At 47.8% G+C, this 19,535-nt stretch overlaps 1 protein-coding gene across 7 annotated transcripts in view; it reads left to right on the forward strand.

Moving 5' to 3' along the window:
* The first annotated feature begins 13,932 nt into the window (after nucleotides 1–13,932).
* The window catches only part of PLEKHA1 (pleckstrin homology domain containing A1), a 57,070-nt gene continuing 51,467 nt past the window's right edge, over nucleotides 13,933–19,535 (forward strand). For 3 of the 7 annotated variants that reach the window (XR_007460838.1, XM_049645882.1, XM_049645881.1), the window contains exon 1: nucleotides 13,939–14,142. The gene's annotated coding sequence lies outside the window, so the exon portion shown is untranslated. Of the gene's footprint in view, nucleotides 14,143–19,535 lie in introns of all 7 variants that reach the window. The other 4 variants (XM_049645877.1, XM_049645878.1, XM_049645879.1 and 1 more) reach the window with 3 other exon arrangements.

Below are 19,535 nucleotides of genomic sequence, written 5' to 3' on the forward strand. Positions count from 1 at the left end.
TCACCAAATTTGTGAGTGACTGCTTCTTGAAAGATGGCATCTGGGAGTGATTTTCACTTTGTTCTTTCTATTCTAAATATTGTGTGACTTATCTTTATTTTATTTTAAAAATTTTTTTTAACATTTATTTATCTTTGAGAGATAGAGTATGAGTAGGGGAGGGGCAGAGAGAGAGGGAGAGACACAGAATCTGGAGCAGGTTCCAGGCTCCCAGCTGTCAGCACAGAGTCCGACGCGGGGCTCGAACTCACAAACCATGAGATCATGACCCGAGCCAAAGTTGGACGCTCAACCGACCGAACCACCCAGGCGCCCCTGTGTGACTTATTTTTAATTTAAAGACTAAAATAAATTAAAGGGCACTGATGGTTGCTGGAAAGAGAAAGGGAAAGTAGAAAGGTCACATCCATTTGGCCTTGGCAATGGGTGGTTGTGGTAGAATGTCCTGTGGCTACGGGACCGATCCGTGGCCCAGGTCTTTAGCAGCGGGAGGGTACTTGCCACCTTCCCTGTCATGGCAGTCCCTCTGAGGAGCTCAATACGCAGCAGTTGCCTCTCTGATCACAAATTAGAGGCCTGGCCAATCACTCTACCTCGCTCTCCACACTCCTTTTCGCCATGCCCTTGAGAATGCTTGTAACTCAGTTCATTTCAAAGTCTCACTTCAACTGGACGTTTCTAACTTTCATTTTAACTCCAGGTAGAAAACAAACCATAGAGATCTTGCTGTTTCTATGAACTGATGCATATTAAATATTGAAACCAACGACAACAACAGGGATACGGTAGTCATTTTTTGAGCCCCAGTGTGCTAAAGAATATCACTGACTCTTTTTTTTAATTATTTATTTTGGGGGGGGGGTGGGAGAAGAGCAGAGAGAGAGAGAGAGAGAGAGAGAGAGAATCTCAAGTAAGCTCCATGCTCAGTGTTGAGCCTGATGCAGGGCTTGATCCCACAACCCTGAGATCATGACCTGAGCCAAAAATCAAGAGTCAGATGCTCAGCCAGGTGAGCCACCCAGGTGCCCTGTCAACCCTTAATATACCCTAGAAGGTCCCGTTTCATGCAGGTAATTTAAATAAGTACGTGCAGATTCCATGACATTTTTCTTGGTTCTGATGAGCAAAGCTTTTTTTTTTTTTTTTAATTTTTTTTTAATGTTTATTTATTTTTGAGACAGAGACAGAGCATCAACGGGGGTCAGAGAGGGAGAGAGACACAGAATCTGAAACAGGCTCCAGGCTGTGAGCTGTCAACACAGAGCCCAACGCGGGGCTCAAACTCACGGACTTCGAGATCATGACCTGAGCCGAAGTCAGACGCTTAACCGACTGAGCCTTCCCAGGCTCCCCTGATGAGCAAAGCTTTGTTTGGGTCTTTCCACTGGGGAGTTTGTGCGTGCAGGGTGATGATAGGAAAATGCACTGGAGTGTGTATTTCCATGGAGCTCAGCACTCTTGTGTATCTGTTAACACAGACGTTGTTGGTGTGGCTAGAAGCACAAGACCTTGGGTCCTGGTTCTTCTACCTCCTACGTGCATGAGCTCCAGTGCCCTCACCTGAAAAATGGGGGAAATACACGACAGGGCTGTTGCAAGCCCTAAACGCGAACATAAAACGTGGGTAAAAAGGATAACGTCATAAAACAGGGTCTGGCCCACAAGGTTGTTCACTTTGGTCCGCTCACCGATGTGTCCATTAGCAAAAGAGGGGTTGAAAAGTCTATGGCTTTTTCATTGCCTTAAAGAAGTGGTAAGAGGCTCCAGCCCAAAAGGTCTTGAGGCGGGAATCGGGCAATAGGTAGATGGCCAGCTGGCAGACCTGACTGATTTTTGCAAGATATTAAATGAGATTGTTATTTTAACCGAAAGTGGGTCTCAGCTTTACACTGAAAGGCCTATAGAGAAGGGTGGGGAGTATCCAGAGACTTTGGGCTTTTTCCTGCTCTGCCTTCTGCTCTTCCCATCATACCCTGGGCAAGACTCTTTCCCTATCTGGGCCTCTTTATCTGTAATGGGCTGACAGAGCCAAGCACTGCCTGGCTGCCTCCGAGCCTGGTTGCAAGAACGGGGCCAGCACTGTGAATGGTTCCTCAGTCAGGGGGCCTTTGCAGATGGGCCTTTGTTCCTCGACCCAAGGGTGATGCCGTGACTGACGGAGCCGTCTCCTGACCCACAGGCTCACAATCCACAGGGTAGGGGCCGTGCCCCACCGCTCTCCAGATCCCCTCTTTCTGGGATTCTAACCCCCTCCCCTGGCTTGCTTATGCCAGTTGCATCATCTCTAGCGAGGCAAACCGTGTCGCCCTTCGGAGGCAGGAGGTCCGTGACTGCTGAGGATACAGCGCCACACCAGGAGAGCAGCTGGCCTGAGCTTGCCCACTGGCTGCTCAGGGCGGGTACTTTCTCGAGTCCCGGATGCATTCATCCTTCCCATCCATCCCTCCATCCCTCCACCCACCTCCCCATCCACCCCTTTATTTGGTGGGTCAGTGATGAAATTAGCCAGGCAATCCATAGACACATATGTACTCCCATGTCCAAACAACTATTGTGCTTTGCAGAGCATTAACATTCAGTGCCAGGCTACTATGCCCTAGGCACGGTGCCAGTCTTTTAACATGCTTGATCTTCGCATTAATCCCAGAGGCAGGTACGAAGCTCCCCACATACGGAAGAAGAGAGTAAGCCCAGGGAGACGGGCTGATCTGTCTAGAGACAATCGGTGAATAGGAGACAGACCTCACAAGTCCCATCCTGGGTCTTTCAGTCCGCAGCCCACACCTTTTTCCAAGTTTTTGTTTCACATCACTGTTTAGAGTGTCTCTACATTCCCCGGATACTCACCATAATCCGGGGAGACGCATCAGACTGCCCCGTTGTGCAAAATGGCAAAGTGTGGCTCAGAGGAGTTGAGTGAGAGACCAAAGACCACAAGTTGCTAAGGACGGACTCTGAACTTGAACTCGGGCTTTCTGACCGCAAAGTTCTGTTGTTGCTACATGATGTGTCCTCCAACAATTAGCCCCATGGGGCAGCAAGTTCTGAGTGGCTCCGGCCACTGGGTATTGAGGAAAGAACCCTGGCTTCTGGGAAGGGAACAGTGAACATGTGTCCGGGGCAGAGAAGGATCTCTGGACGGGTAATAATGAAGCCAGGCCTTGAGGGATGGGGGAAATGTCACCCGGTGGAGAGCACTCCAATGTGACAAAGGTGCAGACAGTCTGTTTCAGAGTTTGGCTAGAGCAGAAAATTTGTGACAGGCCAAGGAAAGAGATGAGGCTGGAACACAGGGGTTGGGGCCTTCTCTTCCACCAAGACCCCTCAAAGAGTCCAGAGGGACTTCTCTAGCCCACAAATCTGATCGTGCCCGCTCTCATTTGAAAGCCTTCAATGCCCGCTCTCCATTTCCCCCACGATCAAGCCTACACCTTGTGCCTGGCTTACAAAGCCCTCTGTCCCCCATCACTCTGCCCGTGCACTCACCCTACCCCCAGCAGTCCTGCTCGCAGGGCATCCTACCTCTGACATGCCCGTCCGTGTGGGTGCTTGGATTTGCTAGCTTCTCCCAGCAATGACTCAGGGAGCAACTTTTGTTTCAAGGAACCGCATGGGCAGGCCTGCCACGCCCTGGCTGGCCTCTTGCATCCAAAACAAACAGTCTGGCGGGCAGCGTGTGGGCACCAGAATGAAGTGGGGGAGGGCATTTCAGGATAACCAGGAGAGCTTCCAGAGACAAGCCTGTTTGTTGTTAGAAAATAAAGACGATGAATCCTGGAATGGGGCTGGACGTGGGGAGAGCGTGTGTACCTTCTCCAATGGCCCAGCAGATGCTGTCATGAGCACCCACTCTGCACTAAGGCCCATCCTCACAATCTCTATGCAGCAGAGGGATCACTTAGCCAATGAGGAAACTGAAGCTCAGAACACTAGAGGGAGTGGTTCAAAGTTGCCCAGCCAGCAAGCAGTAGACTTGAACTCAGACCCGTCTGGCACCAACAGCATCCCCTTGCTACGGCATCATGGGTCAAAAAGCTTAAATCACAGAGATGTGATCTTTTGGGTGTTTGTGAAAGCGGCTTTTGTAAACAGTGCCGATCATCTTTCTACAACAAAGAGCCTGAACTGATAAAGGGCTGTTGATGCAGAGACTGAGGCTGAGTAGGCTGTTGGTTTGCCATACTGGGTACAGAACTATATCGATTGGCATTTGATTGAGTTACGTGAAAGAGGAGAAAGAAAGCAGAGAAAAGGAATCCTGCCACAGGAAATACAATGAATACTGCTGGCCTCCTGGGACCGGCTTCCTGGACCGATCCAAGTGCCCCAGTGGAAAGGGGGTGACAACCATGAGGGACTAGGGCCATGCGGCAGTGGTCACGATGGTAGTCTAGGCCGTGCCATAGACTCTCATAGCTGGGCCCCTTGACACCCGCCCTAATGGCTCCATTCTCCCAGGTGCCTGAGCCCATTTCTACAGGTGCTATGTTGGGCTTAGCATCCGGAGCTAAGCCTGGGGGCTTGGAATCGAGTCAGTAGGAGCTGCTACCAGGAGCGAGTCCTGGACAGTTGCACACCACGCTCATGCCCCGTCTGTCCCCACTGGACTTCCTGATGGTCTCAAGGCCCTTTCCAGGCCTGGAACCTGCCCTCAAACCTTCCCAAAGCCCCCAGGCATACCTGCCCTCCCTGGCAGGGTGCTTGCCTCCCAGAAACACTGCACTGTTTCTTGACCCTCCTTTCTCCAGGGGCTGAGACTACAGGGGTAATTAAGACATGGTCCTTGCCCTGAGGAAATCATGGTCTCCTGGTACAGACACAGCTATAATTTATTTTATTTTTTTAAAGATTTTTTTAATGTTTATTTTTGAGAGACAGAACATGAGTGGGGGAGGAGCAGAGAGAGAGGGAGACACAGAATGCAAAGCAGGCTCCATCCAGGCTCTGAGCCGTCAGCACAGAGCCCGATGCGGGGCTCCAACTCATGAACCGTGAGATCAGGACCTGAGCCAAGTCAGACACTTAACCGACTAAGCCACCCAGGCGCCCCCAGACACCCCTATAATTTAAACATGGGAATAATAGGGTCACAGAAGAGAGAGGCTCACTCCTCTCTGCAAGCCCAGGAAGATTCCAAGAGGTGATGAGTTTTTATTGGGGTATTAATGCTTGCCTCTCAGGGTAGGTAGGTTTTATCTGTGGGAGATCAGGGAGGGTGGGATGGGGCCCGAGGGAAAAGCCATTCTGGGCAGAGGAAACAACATGAGCTAAGAAACAGAAGGGGAACAAAACCAAAATGTCTATCAACAGAATAGATAAATTGTGTTTCATTCATAAAATGAAATATTACACAGCGATAAAAAGAACAAACCTATTACTGCACTCACAGACGTAGGTAAATTCCACAGATGCAATGTTGAACAAAAGAAGTTCGATGCCAAAGGGTACATGACATAGTGTATACTTACAATTACATCAAGTTCAAGAATAGGGCAAACTAACCTATGGTGATAGAAATCAGACTAGTGGTGATCTCCTGCTGCCATAAGAAGCCTTTTGGGGTGTTAGAAATGGATCTTGATCTGAGTGGTGGTTACACCACTTATTGGGCTTTAAACTTAAGAGTTTGTAGATTGGGGGGCACCTGGGTGGCTCAGTCAGTTGACTGTCCAAATCTTTTTTTTTTTTTTTTTAATGTTTATTGAGAGACAGAGAGAGACAGAGTATGAGCATGGGAGGGGCAGAGAGAGGAAGAGACACAGAATCAGAAGCAGGCTCCAGGCTCTGGGCTGTCAGCACAGAGCCCGACGCGGGGCTCAAACTCACAAACCGGGAGATGGTGACCTGAGCTGAAGTTGGATGCTTAGCTGGGTGAGCCACCCAGGCGCCCCTTTGTTCAGTGTCCAACTCTTGATTTTGGCTTGGGTCATGATCTCGAGGTTCGTGGGTTTAAGCCCCACATTGGGCTCTGCACTGACAGTGTGGCACTTGCCCGGGATTCTCTCTCTCTCCCTCTCTCTCTGCCCCCTCCCCTGCTCGAGTGCTTGTGCTCTTTCTCTCTCTCTCTCAAAATAAACACTAAAATAAATTTCCTTAAAAAAAAGAAAAAGAGTTGTAGATTTTGCTATATGTATTAGTCAGTTTGAGCTGCTATAACAAAATACCACAGACTGAGTGGCTTAAATGGAAGTGTATTTCTCACAGTTCTGGAGGCTGGAAAGTCCAATTTTTCCGACAAGGAAATGTGATTCAGTCCCTGGTGAAGGTTCTCTTCCTGGCTGGCAGATGGCTGCCTTCTCCCCAGGTCTTCACATTGCTGGCAGGAGTGGGAACAGTGAGCTCTCTGGTGTCTCTTCTTACAGGGACACTAATCCCCTTGGGTCAGCCCCCGCCCTTAAGACCTCATTTAATTGCAATAACTTCCATAAAGGCCTATCTCCAAACACAGTCACACTGGGCGGAGGGCTTCAATATATTAATTTAGGAAGGGACGCAATTCAGCCAATAACTCCATCTTTAAGTTATACTTCAAAACAAAGCCAAAACAGAGAAGGGAAATAGTAATACCAATGTCAACTCCTCATTGGCAGAGATTCTAATCTCAATTGGCCTGGCGTGGGGTCTCGTCCTAAGAATTTTTTTTAAAGCACTCCCAATGATCCTGCCATGGCAGCGGGGCTTGGGACTCACTGTAGGCCCCCTGAAAGACCTGTCTCCCTCGTTCCAGGACCTGAACCTGGCAGGAGAAGTCAGCCGCTGGGCTTATCCTGGGACGCACAGACTGCCGCGCCGGCTAAGGAAATCAGTGCAAAGCCCTCTTTTATCTGCAGGAAGTCGTGCATGAAGTGCGGGTGCAGAGGTGGCTGTTGAGGTCTCCAGCCTCGGGGCGGTCTGGCTCGTCGCGAGCCACTGCGCAGGCTTCTCCGCGCCGGCCCCCCGAGCGAGCGCACACCTGCACCGGCTGCCCTTGGCGTTGGGGGGTGGGGGTGGGGGTGGGGGCGGGCTTAGCCTCCCTTTTCAGCCTCTCCGCAGCCCCGCTGAGGAGGCAGGAAAGCCGTGATTGGAATAAGCCGCGGAGGGAACTAGGTGAATAATTGTGAATGGAATTCGTGCTGGAGACTTCTGGTTCTCACAGCTGCGGGTGGGGGCGGGGGGAGGGGGGAACCACCATGGGAATTCGGAGTATTGTTCAGCGCTGGCTGCACCTTCCATTGTTCGGCTCTAATTACAGCTTTTGTTTCAGCATAAAGTACAGTTATTAAATGCTGGCCGGAACAAAGATGTATTTACGCGCCAGGGGTGGGGTGGGGGTGGGGGGGGTGCGGGGAAGGCTCGCTATTTTTAGAGCTACCCCTGCTGTTAGTCTGCGATGGGGGAGGGGCTGGAGAGGGGGGTAGCCTCCAGCTTTTAGGTGAAAGCGACAAGTTTCTGAGGGAGGCGGGCGGGATTGAAAATGAACAAGGAGCCATCGCGGTCCTGCTCTAGTCCGCCTCAGTCTTGTTTATTTACTTTTGTAGCCAGAAGGGGTGTAGGGTGCACTTGGGAAAGCAAACTCAAGTCCCCCTGTGTTATTAGTCAAGGCTTTCCAGAGAAACAGACTACTTAGGACTTACAGAGATAGATATAGAAAGATATAGGGGCGTCTGGGTGGCTCAGGCGGTTAGGCGTCCGACTTCAGCTCAGGTCATGATCTCGCGGTCTGTGAGTTCGAGCCCCGGGTCGGGCCCTGTGCCGCCAGCTCAGAGCCTGGAGCCTGCTTCCAACTCTGTGTCTCCCTCTCTCTCTGACCCTCCCCCATTCATGCTCTGTCTCTCTCTGTCTCAAAAATAAACATTAAAAAAAAAAAAACTTAAAAAAAAGAAAGATATAGATAGACAGATGGACATAAAGATAGATAGATATATGAGAAAGGAGACTTCTGTAGTTTCCTCGGCAATGGAGGCCGAGAAGTCCCACAATCTGCTGCCTGGGCTGGTGGTGTCTTTGGGTTTGAGTCCAGGAGCGCGGATGTCTGAAGGGCAGGAGAAGAGGTGTGCCTCCTCAGCTCAGGCAGCCATGAATTCACCTACCTCTGCCTTTTTGTTCTGTTCAGGCCCTAAATGGATCGGACGATGATGCCCATCACATTGGGGAGGGAGATCTTCACTCAGTCCACCGATTCGAATGTTAATCTCTTCCAGAGACAGCTTCACAGACACATGCAGAAATCACGTTTTACCAGCTATCTGAGCCTCAGTCAAGCTGACACATATAGTTGGCCATCACATCCTCCTTAGGCTGGTGTCCTGGGTCCTTATGCAGGAGCCCTCCCCCACCTCTCCCCTCCGTCCCCCCGCAGCGCCATATCCACGCAGCCCTGCTTTCCAGCAGTACCAAACTCCCCAAGATCCTAGACCACAATTACTTCCATCGCAGGCACCCCAGATAGGCATGAGGTTCACAGCCATCAGAGTCGTTCTAGAACCTACCCACCGTCGTCCATCTTGGTCAGGCGAGCTCGGAAATTGGGCTAAACTGAATAATACAATCGTGGATATTGGTGGAGCCATTAATATGTGCCAGACGCTTTGCTAAGAGTATGTATTAGCTAATATTGCGTTATTTCATTTAAGACTCATCATGAGCTGTAAAGTGGGAATTACTATTGACTCCATCTTACGGATGAGGAAATGTTGAGGCTCAGAGAAGTAACGAGCCCAAGGTCATAGTAGTCAGGGTAGATGGACTTCAGAGCCCTAGCTCCTTGCTATCCTATCCTTTCCTGGGATGGGACCCATGATGTCCACAGGGCTCCTGGTGGAAGCTGTGACTTCTTGTCTTCCTCTGGGGGTCGGAGCATGGCAGCCCTCCCAAACACCTGACACGTTGGTTCTTGTTATTGAATGCACGTACACTCTTCCGACAAATGACAAGAAGGACGAGAGAAACCAGCGGCCTTTAACTCAAGGAGGAGCTTGGCCAGAGTGGGGCAGGTGAATTGCAGGGTCTGAGGAGGAATTCCCACAGGCCGAGGGATGTGTGAAGCCCAAAATGGATTCATTCCCAGATCTTCTCCCATCTCTGTCTGGGAGAAAGAGCTCTTTACTTTCTAGAACGTTCCTCCACTTAGCTCCCCAGCCGTGGTCCTGGACACACACTTTGGCTTCAGAAAACCTTCCTTTTCACATTTTCATGCTACCCTGCAGCAAGATTCCACATGTTTGGACAGAGCAGGCATTCTGTGCTCCACGACTTTAGGGCTTACCAGCATCCCAGACCTGCCACATGCGGTCAAGAGAATTAAAGTATGACCTAACTGGGGTGTGTGATGGGGCTGGAGCCTCACCAGACCCCAGAGATCACAGTGGGTGCTGAGGACTTGTAGGGGTCCTGTGGAATTAGGCAATAAATACTCTGCATCAGGTTCCATTCCTTATTGCCTGATGATTCCAAGGCAGAACATATCTGGTTCTGCTCCCTAAAAATCCCGGAGGCAATTATCTCCCCTGATCCCCCTTTTTTTTCTTGTTGAGCCTAGAGTTTGGGTTGGTTGCTGACCTGTTCCGAAATCCTGTTCTCGCATCTCTGCGAGCACGACTTGGTGAGCAGTCCTTCATAGTTCCTTCCTGATTGCCCTCCAGCCTTGGGACACAAGAGTGAGCTCCAGAAGGAGCATCCAGTCACCTGATCTGTATTCTGGGTAGGTCACTTAATCCGCCCCACCCTGGGTAATTACTGAGACTCATCCTTCATATCGCTTGGCTGAGGCTCAGTACGTGGGAAGGCTGGGAGGGCCAGCCTTCTGCCTCCTCAACCAGAACAGCAACCCCACTGACGGCTACAGGTTTCATTTTTATTTTTTATTTTATTTTTTTAACTTAAAAAAATATTTATTTTTGACAGAGAGAGAGAGAGACTGAGCACAAGTGAGCAGGGGAAGGGCAGAGTGAGGGGGACAGAGGATCCAAAGCGGCCTCCACGATGACAGCAGAGAGTCTGATGTGGGGCTTAAACTTATGGAACTGTGAGATCATGACCTGAGCCGAAGTTGGACGCTTAATTGACTGAGCCACCCCGGCGCCACACGGGTTTCATTTTTAAACTGAAAATTAGGGAGGAGCTGTTTTTCACTCTCTGCTACTCAGTTTCTGGAGGAGACATGACAGGAACAAAGCTGGGTTCCCAGAGCGTTTGGTTCATGTTCAATTCTTGTACCACATTGGTTCTGGTTTGTAGCGAGAATAAGGGTTTACTTCTGGAGTTGCCTCTTCGGTTAACTTCTGATTCTGACTGTGAAGTTGGCTGGTGGCCTTCACCATGGAACAAATATTTCTGTTCTAGGCACTGAAGATACAGTGATGAACAAAACAGCTAAAATCCTGATGAACAAAACAGATAAAAACTACAGGTCACACTCTAGTGCAACATGCAGAAAATAAACAAGATAAATAAGTAAAATATAAAATGCATAGGAAAGGGATCATTGCTAAGGAGAAAAATATAAAGCAAGGAAGGAAGGGGCGCCTGGGTGGCTCAATGGGTTAAGTGTCTGACTTCGGCTCAGGTCATGATCTCACGGTTTGTGAGTTTGAGCCCTACATCAGGCTCTATGCTGCTGACAGCTTAGAGCCTGGACCCTACCTGAGATTCTGTGTCTCCCTCTCTCTCTGCCCCTCCCCAGCTCACTCTCTGTCTCCTCTCTCTGTCAAAAATAAACATTAAAAAAAATAAAAATAAAAAAAAATAAAGCAAGGAAGGGAGATGTGAGGTGTCCGTGAGGGGAGAGGAGGTCCAATATTTCAGAGGCGACAAGTGCTCAGTAACTTTCTGTGTGATTTTGGATCAGTCATGTGACTTGTCTACACTGATCTTTGTGTCGTCGAAGGAGTTAATTCTATGTGGAGGATCCTCCACATAAGCGTATGGAAGGGACTCCATGGATATTTTTGAATGGAATATCAAATGCTTTACACACTCAAGGCATAAAGAGGAGGAGAGTGATGTTTTAAAGGTAAATTGCAGATTCTTGAATTCAGACTCCTCCTCTCCCTTTTCTTCAGATGACAAGTAGCCATGGAATATTCCAGCATTCCTCACTGCTGTCTGTGGGTCCCGAATGTTCTTGGTTTGTTCTCAGACTGTAATTTCAACAGGGGAATATTCCACATACTTCTTCTTCTTCTTTTTTAAATAACACTGAGAGCACTGTTATGTAATAAACCTCTTTATCCCCCAAAAAAAGGCTGGAGGAAAAGGAGAGGGAAGAATATTATTATGGTTATTATTATTATTATGGCCACTGCATTTACTGGCTGATCCTGAGCCTTCCACACAGAAGGGTGTTAACAGGTGTGCTAGTTACACCCCAAACTCACAGTACCTCTGGCATTACTTGGTTGTGCATCCTTAGGTAATTGAGTCACTTTTCCGGCTTTCTTCATTGCCTAATACACGTGGCTGTCAATATCAAACAAACTTTGGGACTTGTTAGGCAAAAAGAACAAGAGAATAATTTATTTTAAAAAAGAATTTTTTTTTTAACATTTTATTTATTTTTGAGACAGAGAGAGACAGAGCATGAACGGGGGAGGGGCAGAGAGAGAGGGAGACACAGAATCGGAAGCAGGCTCCAGGCTCTGAGCCATCAGCCCAGAGCCCGAGGCGGGGCTCGAACTCACGGACCGCGAGATCGATCGTGACCTGAGCTGAAGTCGGACGCTTAACCGACTGAGCCACCCAGGCGCCCCGGGAATAATTTAAAATCACGCAGTCAATAATGTCAAATGGTACTAACAATAAAGAGAAAGTTTCCCTCTGGGTCCTGTCCAGAGGGGGTGAGAAGCTCTCTGCTTCAATGGTCTGATCTCTGGGCGAGGGTTTCCAGATCAAATACATGTTAAATTTGAATCTGAATTTCAAATAAACATGATTTTGTTTTATTTTGTTTTGTTTAAGGATGTCCCAAATATCCCCACTTAGAATCTTCTAAGATTCCAGAGCTATAGACCCCCTCCAGACCATCTGGCCAGGGAAGGCAATCTCAAATATCCAGAGGAATCAGAAAGGTGACATCTGGATTTTTATGTGAAATCTATTTTTATGCATTTTTTATTAAAAATTTTTTTAATGTTTATTTAAGAGAGACGAGAGAGAGAGAGAGAGAGAGAGAGAAAACATGAGTGGGGGAGGGGCAGAAAGAGAGGAAGATACAGAATCCGAAGCAGGCTCCAGGCTCTAAGCTGTCAGCACACAGCCCGATGCGGGGCTCGAACTCATGAACTGTGAGATCATGACCTGAGCTGAAGTTGGATGCTTAACTGGGTGAGCCACCCAGGCGCCCTGAAATCGTCCTATTTTTAAATGTTTGCCACACATTCAGTTAAAAAAACAAAAACAAAAACCCACTGCATGAACCAAAGGAAATAGTGCTCTGGCCAGTTTATAAACTATGATGATGCCAAACCCTTTCAACCATTATACAGATGAGGAAGTAAAGCCTCAAGAAGACAGGGGCCAGTGAAGCTACACAGCTAAGGCTTCTCAAAAAATAACAGAACAATCATCTTGGGACTGTTGAAGAAAGAGCCAGGACTGGAGCTTTCCATGGAAGGTGAAGTCACCTCCATCAGCTTATGGGACTCTGAGAACATTCTTCAAGTTTAGCAGTTGAAATCGCCGAGACTCAAGAAAGACCAAAGCGTCACCCTCTGCCTAAAGCCACACAGGTAGGTCTCCACAGGTGAGTTGAGGGCTGTTTTTCACTTCTCCTTTGATTTAGATGACATAATACCCAAACTCCCTTTAGGATCCTAGGAAAGATAAACTCCAAATCCAATTTTCTGCCTCATAAACAGAATGGAGTCAGGAGGCCAGGCTGAGTGCCCAGACTTTTAACCCGGCTCACAAATACAGAAGGGATGTACATCTTCACATGGGAAAGATGTTCTAAAAGGCCTGGACAAAGATTTTGAAGGGATAAGGATGTGATCTAAAGCTGTGCAGGAAGGAAAGGAAGGACACAGACATAAATATTTACGAGAGCCATGCACAGCAAGAGTGTGGCACAGAACTTTTTCCCTGATCTTGGCACGTCTGAATAATTCTCATTTTTCAGGTTTCAGCTCAAGCATCACTTCCTCCGAGAGTACCCCTCCATCTCTTTAACTTACTCCGTTTCTCCACTTCAGTAAAATCTAAAGTGATGTTGCTTAAGGATACCTCCCTTCACAGATTGCAGGCTCCGTGAGGACAGGACGGTGTCTGTCTCGCTCTCAGACGTACGCTTAGCGTCTATCACGGGACTTGGCACATAGTAGGTGCGCAACAAATATGTTAAACATTTATGAATAGTCATGAGAATAATATTTATGCTCCATCTTTCCCGAAAGAATTTCAGTTAATCCTTCAAGTTTCTCTAAGCCTCCTGTCCTATACAGTAGGAGGTGGAACCAATAGTTCCGGGGAGAAACGGTTACGAGCAAAGAATTGGCGCGCAGAGCTGTAAAGCGTTTTTCTCCAGGTCACACAGCGGCCTGTCAATTTATGCTTCCTGGACCGATTATGGAACAGCTTGCAAACAAATTATTCGCAAACGAGCGAAGCCTATTTTTAAAGATCCCCATGCCGCGAAGCTCTAGCCGATGACATCAGAGAACCCCGAGTTTCCGCCCCGCCCACTCCGAGCCAAGCCCCTGCTCCTCGAAAACTACCAATCCCAGGAGGCACCGCAGCGCAGTGGACCAGGGCTCCACGCGCGGCCCGCCCCGACGCGCCGAGGCCGCCTCCTCTGGAATTAGGAAGACGCCCGATGCCCGGCCCGCCACGCCGCCGGGACCCGCGCGGGGCCTGCCGGGACTTGTAGTCTCCGCGGGCTGGGAGTGCCGGCTTCGGAATCTCGGCCGCCGTCTGGGGGCTGAGGCGGCGCGGGCACGCGTGCGCAGTGTGCGGACTGGCCGTCGTGGGCGCCGCTCCGGCAGCTCGGTGGCTGTGGGAGCCGGGGCCGCGGCGGCGTGGGTGCTGCGGGCGGAGGGCCGACGTGAAGCTGGGCGTGAGGAGCGCGGCCGCACCGGGGCGGGGTGGGCGGGGCCGGGCTCTGGGAGCGCCGCGCCGGCTGAGGCGATCGGGGAGGCGGCCGAGCGTCCGCCGAGGAGCCGGCGGGCGCTGGTGAGTGCGGGGCGGCGGGCGGTGCAGGGTCCCGGGCTGCCCCGCGGCCCCTGTCGGCGTGTGTCCGCCCCGCGCGGCTGCACCTGGGCGAGGCCGCGGCGCAGGCTCACCTGCGCGCGGGCTCCGGGGCGGCGGGAGGGGGCGGCGTCCTATTCCCGCGACTCCTTTATTGTTTTCCTGACCTCAGCCCTCGGCGGCGTCCGGCGGAGGAGGGCGGGGAGGCCGGCGGCGGTCGCGGTCGCCGTCGCCGTCGCCGACGAGCTAGCTAGTCGGGGGGCTGTGCTGGGGAAGGACGGTCGCGCGCTGCTCCTGGACGCCCTGCGCCGGCCAGCTGTCCGGGGATTCCCGGCGGGCGACGCCTGTCGGGGTGGCCCGACTCCAGGACTGTGCCCACGGGGGCTCAACTGCCCGGGGCATCGTTTTCTACGGTCGTAACGCGCTTTCACTTTAGGACTCTGCGAGTCTGCAGCCGACTCCGCCCTGTGCTATGCATAGAATCACGCTTTCCCTTCGCACCTTAATGGTGCAGATGGCCGGTGCGAGGGTTGAAAGTGACTTGTCCAAGGTCACGCGGGTAGGACCAGGGGGGCGACCCGAACCCAGGTCCTTAAGCCTCGATGCCAGCCGGCAGCCGCAGCGCTTTGGGGGAGGTCCTGAGTGGTTTGTGGTTTATTTCAGATGCTTTCTAATGACCCTCCTTGGATAGATCATCAGAGGGGAAAGTGTTGTCATAGTGAAAACGGTCTTGTTATTTATAGTGTTTATTGCCTTTGTTGACTTCTGGTTATGCTGAGTCCCATAGCAGAGCACCTGCCCTCGGCTGGGCACTCGATCGCTCTGGCGGGGGCGGGGGGCGGGGGGCAGATCCAAGAAGAGGTTTAAGGAAGAAATACGCACGCGATTTGTGCCCTTTTCCTCTTGTTTCACCTTCCAATCCTGCGATCCTTCTTAATTTTACGATGGATCGTTGTCTGTTTCAGCAAGACTTTCTTTGCTTTAATGAAGTCATTGCCCTTTGTGAATTAGTTTTCTAACTAGAAAATCTTATTTCCTGTGTGTTTAATGACTGGAACAAGTAGCGCGGTATGAGTTTTGTAACTATTGTCTCTTATCTTAGAACTGCTGATCAAGTCCGCTTTATTACCCCCCGTCCCCCAAGCGCTCAGCTTACATACTTTCTGTTAGTTTAATGCCATTGAGACACTTTTGACAGCGAAATTTGGCCAAGCTTTAATATGATTCAGAGAAAAACTGAAAAGAGTCATTTTGTGAAACTCCATTTTTCTTCACCATGTGAAGAACTTGAAGAACTGTTATTTCAAAAATAGTAAGACCCATTCTTACTAAAATTGCTATCGCTTTTCGTACTCGCAATTTTCATATTAATACACTGGTGGCAAAAAAATATTTCCCCAAACATAGTAGGTTTAAATACACCTTATCTTGGCCAAATCTTCCCAAGGAAAATTACATATTAGAATAATTATGTATTTTAAACATGCATGTTTAAGCTTAGCAGAATTTGGGTTAATGGTTAATTTATTTTATAGTGCCATAAACCCTAGAATGTTTCCACTGATGAATTTCTCTTGAATAGAGAGCCCTATCAAAGGATAGCAAGGGACATGGCTGTGAATTTGCTCTTTGCAGTAAGTAGTGGGTAACTTTTGTGACATTGAGAAGATGTGATTCATCTGTGTTGAAACTGCTTCATATGGCACTTTATCTTGCTAATTAGTAGTTTTATGGTTGCTTTGGGGAGGAGGGAAGTAGCAGGGTTGTATCTTTTTTATTCTCCGGTTTTAGCAATGTAGCCAAATAGGAAAGAGAGGTGATGCGTAAATTTGAGTTGGTCATAGACTAGGAGAGACAGTAAAACAGGATAAGTATACAATTGTTAGGAAACTGCCATGAGTTCATAAGCCGGAAGGACCTTTTTAGAAATGTTTAAGGGCATTAAGAATAGCATTGGGGTGTTTTCTTTAGAAAGTCGCTGTGGGCAGTCCTCGCACGTTTGTTGTTAACTTATAGGATATGAGGATGTTGAAGACGCCTGAGAAAATATCTGGAAAAGATGGAAACATTTTATGTGTTTATAGGGGCTTTTTCTCTAAAAATGTCTAATGCAGCTTAAAAAACAAAAAAACAAGACTTAAGCCCGAAAGTTCTTATGGCCATACTGCAAAACTTGCTGTTCTTTTGACTGTATGATACTTTGTAACCCAGAATGAAATCTGTGAAATAACTTATTAGCATAATTTAAGTCAGACTTTGATTTTGAAATATTGCTTGCTGTTAAGTAGTTGTTCTTGTTTAAGTATTTCTGGTGTTTAAGAATGGGAGAGATAAATCATTTTCTGAGTAGAATATAGTAATTATTCAGATGTGACAACAGTTAACTCTGCTTTTATGAGACCCCAAACTTCAAGTACCATAGCAGTAACTGCCTCAGCCTTCAGCTTGAGCTGAAGTACTATGCAAGTATTACTTCTCTACATGCTTGAGCATTTTACTGTTATTAATATTAAATTTTGATTTTCAATTTCAAGATGGTTCTCTCGTTTCTGATCTGCAGTGATAAAATGGCTTCAGTAGGAAATAAATATGAAAATTGAGTTTTAATGGTTTTGACCATCGTGAGTACACAGCATTTAAAAAGGTACTGACATGATACCAGAAAAGAGTTCTTAGGACAGAAACTTGGTGGTTTTCGATGCTTGTCTGTTATTTTTAGCAACGTAGAAATATGGGATGTTTTTATTTAAAAATAAAAATTCCTGTTGCTGCTTGTTTAGCAGTAGGACTCTGTTATGCCTAATGAGTAACATGAAACCACTGAACTCTAATATTTTTCCTAATAGCGGCTGTGTAATAAAGAATATGTGAGCTTATAATGCCTAGAAGATATTTAAGCAAACGTATTTGCTGTTTATTTTGATAAGCCTTTTGATTAGTTGCATTGCTTTGATTCAGGGAAGTAGTGTTCTGGGGATGTTATATCGTAAGTTTTCTTTGATTTGGAATGTCTGTTGACCGTGAAAGAAAATGAGTGTCATTTAGGATATTTTTTAGCATTTAAAGAAATCTGAAGGTCTTAAATATTTTTCCCTACATAGAAACCTTATAATTGTCAGTCTGATAGTTTTATTTTCCAAAAAGTTGTGGTTTTATCCTTCCATACAGCCTAGCCTTTTATAGTTTAACCATTGAACTTTGGATTCTGTATTCAGTTTACCCTCTTCCCGAAGAAAGGACAATCACAGGCACTTAGAACTGGAAGCAGTCTCAAAGGACTTCTAATGTAGCGTCTTACCCAGTACAGTAAATCCCCCGTGGGAATTTTCATGTCAGGTGTTTCCTCTCATTACTAAGGGCAGTGATGCTGTTCTGGATGTCATCAGGTTATTGAGCAGTCTGAGCTTGGTGAAAACAAACAGAAGACAGTTTTATTTTTCACTGTTTACTGCTTTCAGATATGATTTGTAGGCTCTTCCTTTTCCCCCTCTCTCTCCACCTCATAATATGGACAAATGATAGCTTTTCCATCATTGACAGCTATTAAAAGCTCATCTGTCTGTTTCAGTTTAAACCTTCAATCTCCTATTCAATTTCAAGTTCCTTTCCTCTCTTACCCCAGTGTCAGGCCACTTACTGCTTGAAGTACTTGGAGTGGAGAGGGATTGTGGTATGCTCCCAGAATTCCTTTCCCTTTCCTCTTCTGGGATCTACTTGGTCAGGGACTCGTAAGAAGAAAAATGGAAAAAGACAAGTCTTACGGGGGGCTGTTAAAGCCCTCTTTTGATGAACAGTGGCAAGCCATTCATATCCACTGATAGTCACCCACACTGGAACTTTTGGTGAGATCGCACTGAGAGACTCCCCACCGCACGTAGTTCCTGGATATGGAATTTGCTGTGGGTTAACCTTTTCCAGCCTACATGCCCACCTCCTTGTCCCTGTCGTGGTGTTAGTGTTAGTGCCACCCTCAGGTTCCTAGGAGTGTGTGGGGGTGAGGCGGGTTGGGGATCTTCTCTCTACAGCCAGATGTTTTGATAACAGCAAGACAGCTCAAGTCTAGCCAACTGTCTGCAGTTTTCATTTAATCCACTGGAAACTCACTTCCTTGTGACGCCAAATGGTGCTATGCCAGCTGCAAAAATCTGCCCCCTTTTTGTGCCCTTACATTTCTTTTTTTTTTGGTCCCCTGCTCAAATAGCTGCACGATCAGTCACGCGGTCTACTTCATAAGTAGGCATTGAACTGGAGAATGGGATGCCAGTCTCTCCTCATAGGCACTTCTTGGTGAATGATTCTCTTGGAGGGCCCTGCCACTGTTTTTGGGTGAATACCCTCATCTTTTCCCTTTGTTCTCCCTGAAGACTCGAAAGACTTCTAATTTTTTCCCTCTCTTGTATCCCAGCTGCTTGTATTGAGTGATGCTAAGGTTAAGGTGTTGATTAGGGTGCCAGAGCTGCCCCTGTGTGGGGGGGAAGGGGTGTCCGTGCTGGGCTCCCCAGGTGTTGATGTCCTTACATCTTCAGCTTTGTATTTGTTAGCAAATTCGGGACGACAAGGCTAGTCTCACCCAACACTAGGTAACAAATGATAGTGAAGCCCTGTGGGCCTAACGAGGTCTCACTGTGCAGAATTAAAAAAAATTTTTTTTTACGTTTATTTATTTTTGAGAGACAGAGAGAGACAGAGCACAAGGGGGGGGAGGGGCAGAGATAGAAGGAGATACAGAATCTGAAGCAAGCTCCAGTCTCCGAGCTCTGAGCTGTCAGCACAGAGCCCGATGGGGGGCTCGAACTCACGAACCGTGACATCATGACCTGAGCCGAAGTCCGACGTTTAACCAACTGAGCCACCCAGGCGCCCCTCACTGTGCAGAATTTAATTTTTCTTTTTTTTTTCCCTCTGTCTCTCACTGATTTTTGTTTTCTTTTTACTTTTTGGCTTACTTCCTGGTTCTTGACTGATGAAGTCTTAACTGTGAATATGTTAAGTTATGACTGATTATATGGTCTAACTATACCTTAGACTGAAGGATACATTTGGGGGGAGGTTTTAATAATGCAGTTTTATCTGTTCTCGCCTCATTCAATTTTTACTAAAAATATAATTACAAATAGAAATCCAGTATTTGAACCTTTTTCCTTCCATCGTCTAAGCAAACCAGTCATTTAAATCTGCTAGATGATTTCTTGTCTAATGAGGAAACAGCAGCTTTCTATCTAGAAACTTAAATGTTAATACTCATTGCAACAACATGGATCTAAGGGTATTATGCTAAGTGAAATAAGTCAGAGAACGACAAATACCGTATGAGTTCACTCATTTGTGGAATTTAAGGTACAAAATAAGTGAACAAAGAAAAAAAGAGACCCCCCCCC

Source organism: Panthera uncia, chromosome D2 (genome assembly GCF_023721935.1).
Source record: "Panthera uncia isolate 11264 chromosome D2, Puncia_PCG_1.0, whole genome shotgun sequence".
NCBI lineage: Eukaryota > Metazoa > Chordata > Mammalia > Carnivora > Felidae > Panthera > Panthera uncia.